The 5261-nt window shown below is 44.7% G+C and overlaps 1 long non-coding RNA gene across 1 annotated transcript; it reads left to right on the top strand.

The window, feature by feature from the left end:
- Positions 1-2005: 2005 nt before the first annotated feature.
- On the top strand, positions 2006-4682 carry LOC147996216 (uncharacterized). Its single transcript, XR_015671592.1, has 3 exons — positions 2006-2157; positions 2572-2631; positions 3266-4682. It is a non-coding gene; the product is annotated as an uncharacterized LOC147996216 (long non-coding RNA).
- The last annotated feature ends 579 nt before the right edge of the window (positions 4683-5261 follow it).

Below are 5261 nucleotides of genomic sequence, written 5' to 3'. Positions count from 1 at the left end.
TTCCTTTGTCTGGGCATTAGAGTCTGACTTGGCACTAGAACCTCACCCCAAACCTCCCACCAAGAGTCTGTCGTCTTCCTATAGGCTCCCGCATGCTTAGCTGTACCTCTTTTGAAATAATGCCCAAATCCAGCAGTGTTTACATAAGTAAAAGGGAGTTTTACTTTTATGCCCTAACTTCGGCACGAAGCAGAGAGTTTCCACAGTCGCACACCTCACACTTTGTTTGCTGCCGAGCTTCTATTTTTCTAACGTGATGGTTTTATCCAGCCCTGACAACAAATTTCTTTAAGAGATTACACACCCAGAGCGAACTTTTTCTTTCCCCTGCCAAGAATTATGGCACACCTGGAAGACCTAAATCATTTTTATCTGTGTTTTAGAAGCTTTTCATATTGAAATTGCTTATCTTGAACTGGACCTGTGTCTTGAGGGGGGCTTAAGGGCAGCCCTCAGATGTGTGTGTGTGTGTGTGTGTGTGTGTGTGTGTGTGTGTGTGCTGGGGTCATGAAATAATGTATCCAAGGTGGATTTATTTCTCATCAGTCACTACAGAACACAACCTCCAGGGCTGCCTCACCTCTCTCATGCCTGCTTCCGGAATAACATGTGTGAACGTGGCTGTGTGCTTCCCACAGATAGCGTACACCAGTCCCACACCCATTCATGCTTGATACGGTCCCCAACTGGTTTAAGAGATCTCTAGCACCGTGTCTTTTGCATGTTGTTTGGCACTCCATACACTTTGGAAATGACAAAGTTGTTACACACCCCGACCCCCCTCCCCGTTCCCCTCCCATTCCCCCCTACTCCCTCAGTTCTCCCCACCCCCATCCTCCCCCCACCCCCTGCTTTACAAAGTTGTGTTTGATAATTATGTGGTGTATTTCGAGAGAGGGAAGTACTTTCAGCAGCTCAGGGAGTGCCGCAGCACTGCATCGATTGACTTAAGAGAGAGAGAGAGAGAGAGAGAGAGAGAGAGAGAGAGAGAGAGAGAAAGAGAGAGAGAGAGAGAGAGAGAGAGAGAGAAATCAGAGTTTGTTCTGAAGTTTGCAGACCAGTTCTATTTCCTGTCAGTTGTCAAGCTGTCAGTAAGGCTTGTCAGGCTCAAGTCGGGAACATAAAAGAGTAGCATTATTAGTTGCAAAAGTTGTTATACATGTATGCTAACACGTTAGATAGTGTTGTTCATGTTTGGAATTAGTTACATGAAATTAAGGAAAAAATCCCTGCTGTGACGTTTGAGCTCCCGGTTTTGCCAGGAAACCCAAATCTGCTTGTTTTCTTACAGGAGTCTGGCTGAATGTACGCGCACGCTCTCTGTGCCTCCCCCACTAGGCTAGGTTATACCAAGGGTTGCCAGCCAAGCTGGTTTTGTTTATTCTTGTTAAACAAGGCGAATTTCTCCTCTTGGTTGTCTCTGCCTCCAGAGTCAGTGTTTTAAAGGCCAAAAGTTCCCATAGTCACAAATGCCATGTGTATAAACATTTATTTTGTTTGGACAAAATCCCTGTGAGATTAAGAAGGATTAGAAAAATCATGGAGAAGTCAGCACATTAATTTCGATGACATTTTAAGCAACCCAAAGATGATAGCGTGACATTACAAATGATATTTAATAAGTGAGAAAAACAAAACGTAAATGCATTAAAATATATTGGTTGTTAAATTAACACATAAATAATTTAATCTCCCAAATTACTATTTTCTGTTACAGTGGTTTAATTTTACACAAATGTTACTAAATTCTGTCCCAGGTGTAGATAAAGTCATTCCGTTTCTTTAAGAAGTTCAAATTTCCTGATAAGCAGACGTCAAACCAAGAAACAAGCAGAATTAGTAGACAGTCTAATGAATGACGGGGAAAGTTGTATCTGCCTCATCCTCTCGTTCCCACACACTCTGGTTACCTCATTACCTGCCCTGGGAATTTGGGGGCCAATTGGGCTGAAGAGCTTGGGTCAGGTGACCAAAACATCAAAATGCGTCTGAAACTCTACCTGCCGGATGGGGTTTCAGCGGGGCCTCTGGTTAGCTGACTCCTGAAGGGCTGCTGGGCAATTTTCGTATTTGATTTCACGTTTGCTTTCAGGCTTAGCGTTTGGTTCCCCAGCCTGACTGCCGAAGGAAACTCGTTGATGTGGGTTTTCTGTGCAGGTGCGTGGGCTAAATTATTTCCTGTACTACATACTGCACCGCGTTACGCAATAACTAAGAAAACAAACCAAAACAAAAACTGGTCCGTTGCGATCGACTGGTTTTCAAGGGCAGAGGGGGGATTCTAACGTGTACTCTTTATTTTGCTTGATTGGTTGTGAATAACTTGGTAGGGGTTGATTTTTTTGTTTTTTGGTTTTTTTCTTTTTTTAGTCTAAAAGATACATATGATACATTTCATAAATGTCTAAATTTATGAAACTCCAAAGGTTTGTGGACCCCTGGACGCACTTTTCCCAGTGTAGGGCTGAGAGTCTGGGCTTTGCTTAGAGAAACGGAATTTGTAACTCTATCACCTGGCTAAAGTTTCACAGGACAAGAATGGTGATGACAACAACTGCTTGTTTTGTGCAGATGTAGAAAGGCCTTAAAAATGTGCAGGAAGCCACAGAAAACCCAGTCTTCAAGGGACAGGTGAGTGAGTTGGGTTGCAAGAAATAAACCATTTCATTATCAAAAGTGCAGTTCCACACATAGAACCCCTCAGGAAACCTGTGTACATGCATTTGTTTCACAAACGGGTTGACGTTTGTCTTGATTGCTACCATAAGTGTTGCGAGCATTAGTACTAAGAATTTGTCCGGAGTTCTCTGGAGAGGAGAACCCATCCGAAGGGCGAAGCCCGTTTGAAAACTGAGTGGGCCTCAAGTTCCGTGGAGGGAGGAAAGTCGGGCGCAAACTGCTCCTGTAAAAAACCAGGCCAAGGAAAACAAAGTGGCCGGCTTTGTAGATGAAAGGACTACAGGTAACAAACATCCCGTGGTTTACACGACAAACCTTAGTATGAGCTAATGATTATATTACGAGGCAGAAGCACAAAGAAGATGATGAGGGTGTGTGTGTGGGGGGGGCGGAATGTGTAACTATGGTGACTCCATTCATCCAGCACTGGGAGAGTTGCCCCAGCACTGTGGGAGTTGCCCCACCCTATCAGTGCTCATCCTTGTGGGCCAGAGAGATGACTACCCAGTGCTCCATTACAGGTGATCAAACTGAGGTTCAAAAAAAGAGATATGCAGCGCTCAAGACCAAGCACCTTTTATTCCAGGGCCGTGGTGAGAGAATCCCGCCCCATGTCTGACAGAACCTACAAACTGTTCTCAACGGTTCTCCACTGCTAGCTAGAGATGGTTCAAGGATACAAGTTTTTCCCGTGGTCTTTATAGACCGTTAAAGGCCTGTGCTAGAGTGAATCCTATGGAGAAACGGGTGACGCCACGCATACTAAACTGTCTAAGCTTGTGAAGAGTCAAACCTTTGGAGAAGAAAAGGTTGGGGCTGGAGCACTCCCCGGGGACCTGCATCTGATCTACGGCAGCTGAGCATGAGTGGGAGACACATGCTCGGTTGTCTCTCTCCCTGCAGGAAATCCCATGGAAATACAGTGATCATAGGAAGTGCCGTGTAAGCCAGGGTGAACTCCCATCCCGACAGGTGCCTGCCAAATAGAGTAACGAGGTGCTCACATGTTTTGCAGTACAACTGTTTCATTATTAATTCATGGTCCAGGTCTTCGGCACATGCTGTTACTAATATTAGGTTTCCAAAGAGAATAATGAATGGGAACACTGGTCTAAATGTCTTAACATTTTTTTTAAAACAATGTTTGCAGTGCTAAATTCTATTTCTGGCCTAATTGGGGTCTTTACATAAACAAGAGGAGAGTTATAATGGGTTGGGAATAATTGCCTTAAAGCTTAGCCACAGAACAGGTACTGGTGAGTCCAGGCTGGGAGTGGGGCTATGAATGTAGGTGGGAATTTCTCCCCTTTGGGTCTTAGTGTGTTAGTTTTTATCAGACCTGGGGAAGAGAGGTCTCTCCTGGGGGAGGTGTTGAACCAGAAAGCATAGGGTCAGCCAGCTCTTTGCTCTGGAAGAAGACAGAGGGAGGCCTTGTCTGAATGGGGACCCCAAAGCAAGGCCAGCTATACTAGTGACCCCCAAAGCAAGGCCAGCTTCTCCATGAGGCTCTGCAGGCACCATATCTGAGAAACCCACGCAAATTTAAACGTTTTAGTTTTAATTCCTCTTAAAGTCATGCCACTGAATCCATTTGCAGTGAATATGGGATATTGAGTTTGGCCCAGTTTACATTCATCTTCATACCAGCGCAGTTGTAAAACGGAAGCTTTAAACAGTTCTAGAGGAGAAATGCTGCAACAGTGCCTGGGTCTCCAAAAGTTGTCATGTGGTCCTGATGCAGGAGGCTTCTTACCAAATGGTATGGATGGGCTGACTAAACTAGTTAAGTGATTCCACTAGATAGCCTGTCTTTCCTCACTACTGCCCTTTCTCTGTACATCTTATTGGTGATGAGTACTCAAGGAAAAACAAGACAAAACAACCAAGACAAGAAAAGAAAAGGGGCAAAACCCAGATACATTGAAAAGAGCCTGGCATGGAGTTAGCATTTGGCTGTCAGTCACATTTATTTACAATGGAGTCAAAGAGAAAGCAATGGTTTTAAAGAAGGATGTGTTTGCTATTTTCTGTGGGGAGGCATTGCAAGATAGCGACAAAACAGTAACAGGAAATGAGGTGGCCATGCTCCCTCACCCCATGAGGATTTAGAGAAATGCCCAATAGCAAGGAAACACAGAAATGGGCATCCATAAACAGTAGAGGGCAGGTAAATGTGAGATGGGAAATCCCAGATTCCTGCCTTTCATCTGAACATGTGTGACCTTGGCTAAGACTACACCTCAGTGTTGAAGAATGACCCAACATACAAGAGAATCTGGGCTCAACCCTTGGTACTACACACACACACACACACACACACACACACACACACACACACACACCGTGTCAAGGAAAAAGAGATGTTCTTTCATGGCATTCAGACACAAGCTGAAGACTTTGGTAAATGATTGTGTATGAAGCTAACTGAGCTATTTAAAACCGAAGGCTGTTTGATGGTTTTCAGTGAAACCCCACAGTGTGGGCTGATTGGCCTTCCTTACCTTTCTGCTGCTGCTGGGCCTCCCAGGGCTCCTGTTCAATTCTGAGATTCCACTGACGTAAGAGTGAACTTTGGTGGCGTC

Source organism: Rattus norvegicus, chromosome 2 (genome assembly GCF_021556685.1).
Source record: "Rattus norvegicus strain SHRSP/BbbUtx chromosome 2, alternate assembly SHRSP_T2T, whole genome shotgun sequence".
Classification (NCBI taxonomy): Eukaryota; Metazoa; Chordata; class Mammalia; order Rodentia; family Muridae; genus Rattus; species Rattus norvegicus.
The sequence above is the reverse complement of the archived record's forward strand: the minus strand, read 5'-3'. Positions and strand labels throughout refer to the sequence as shown.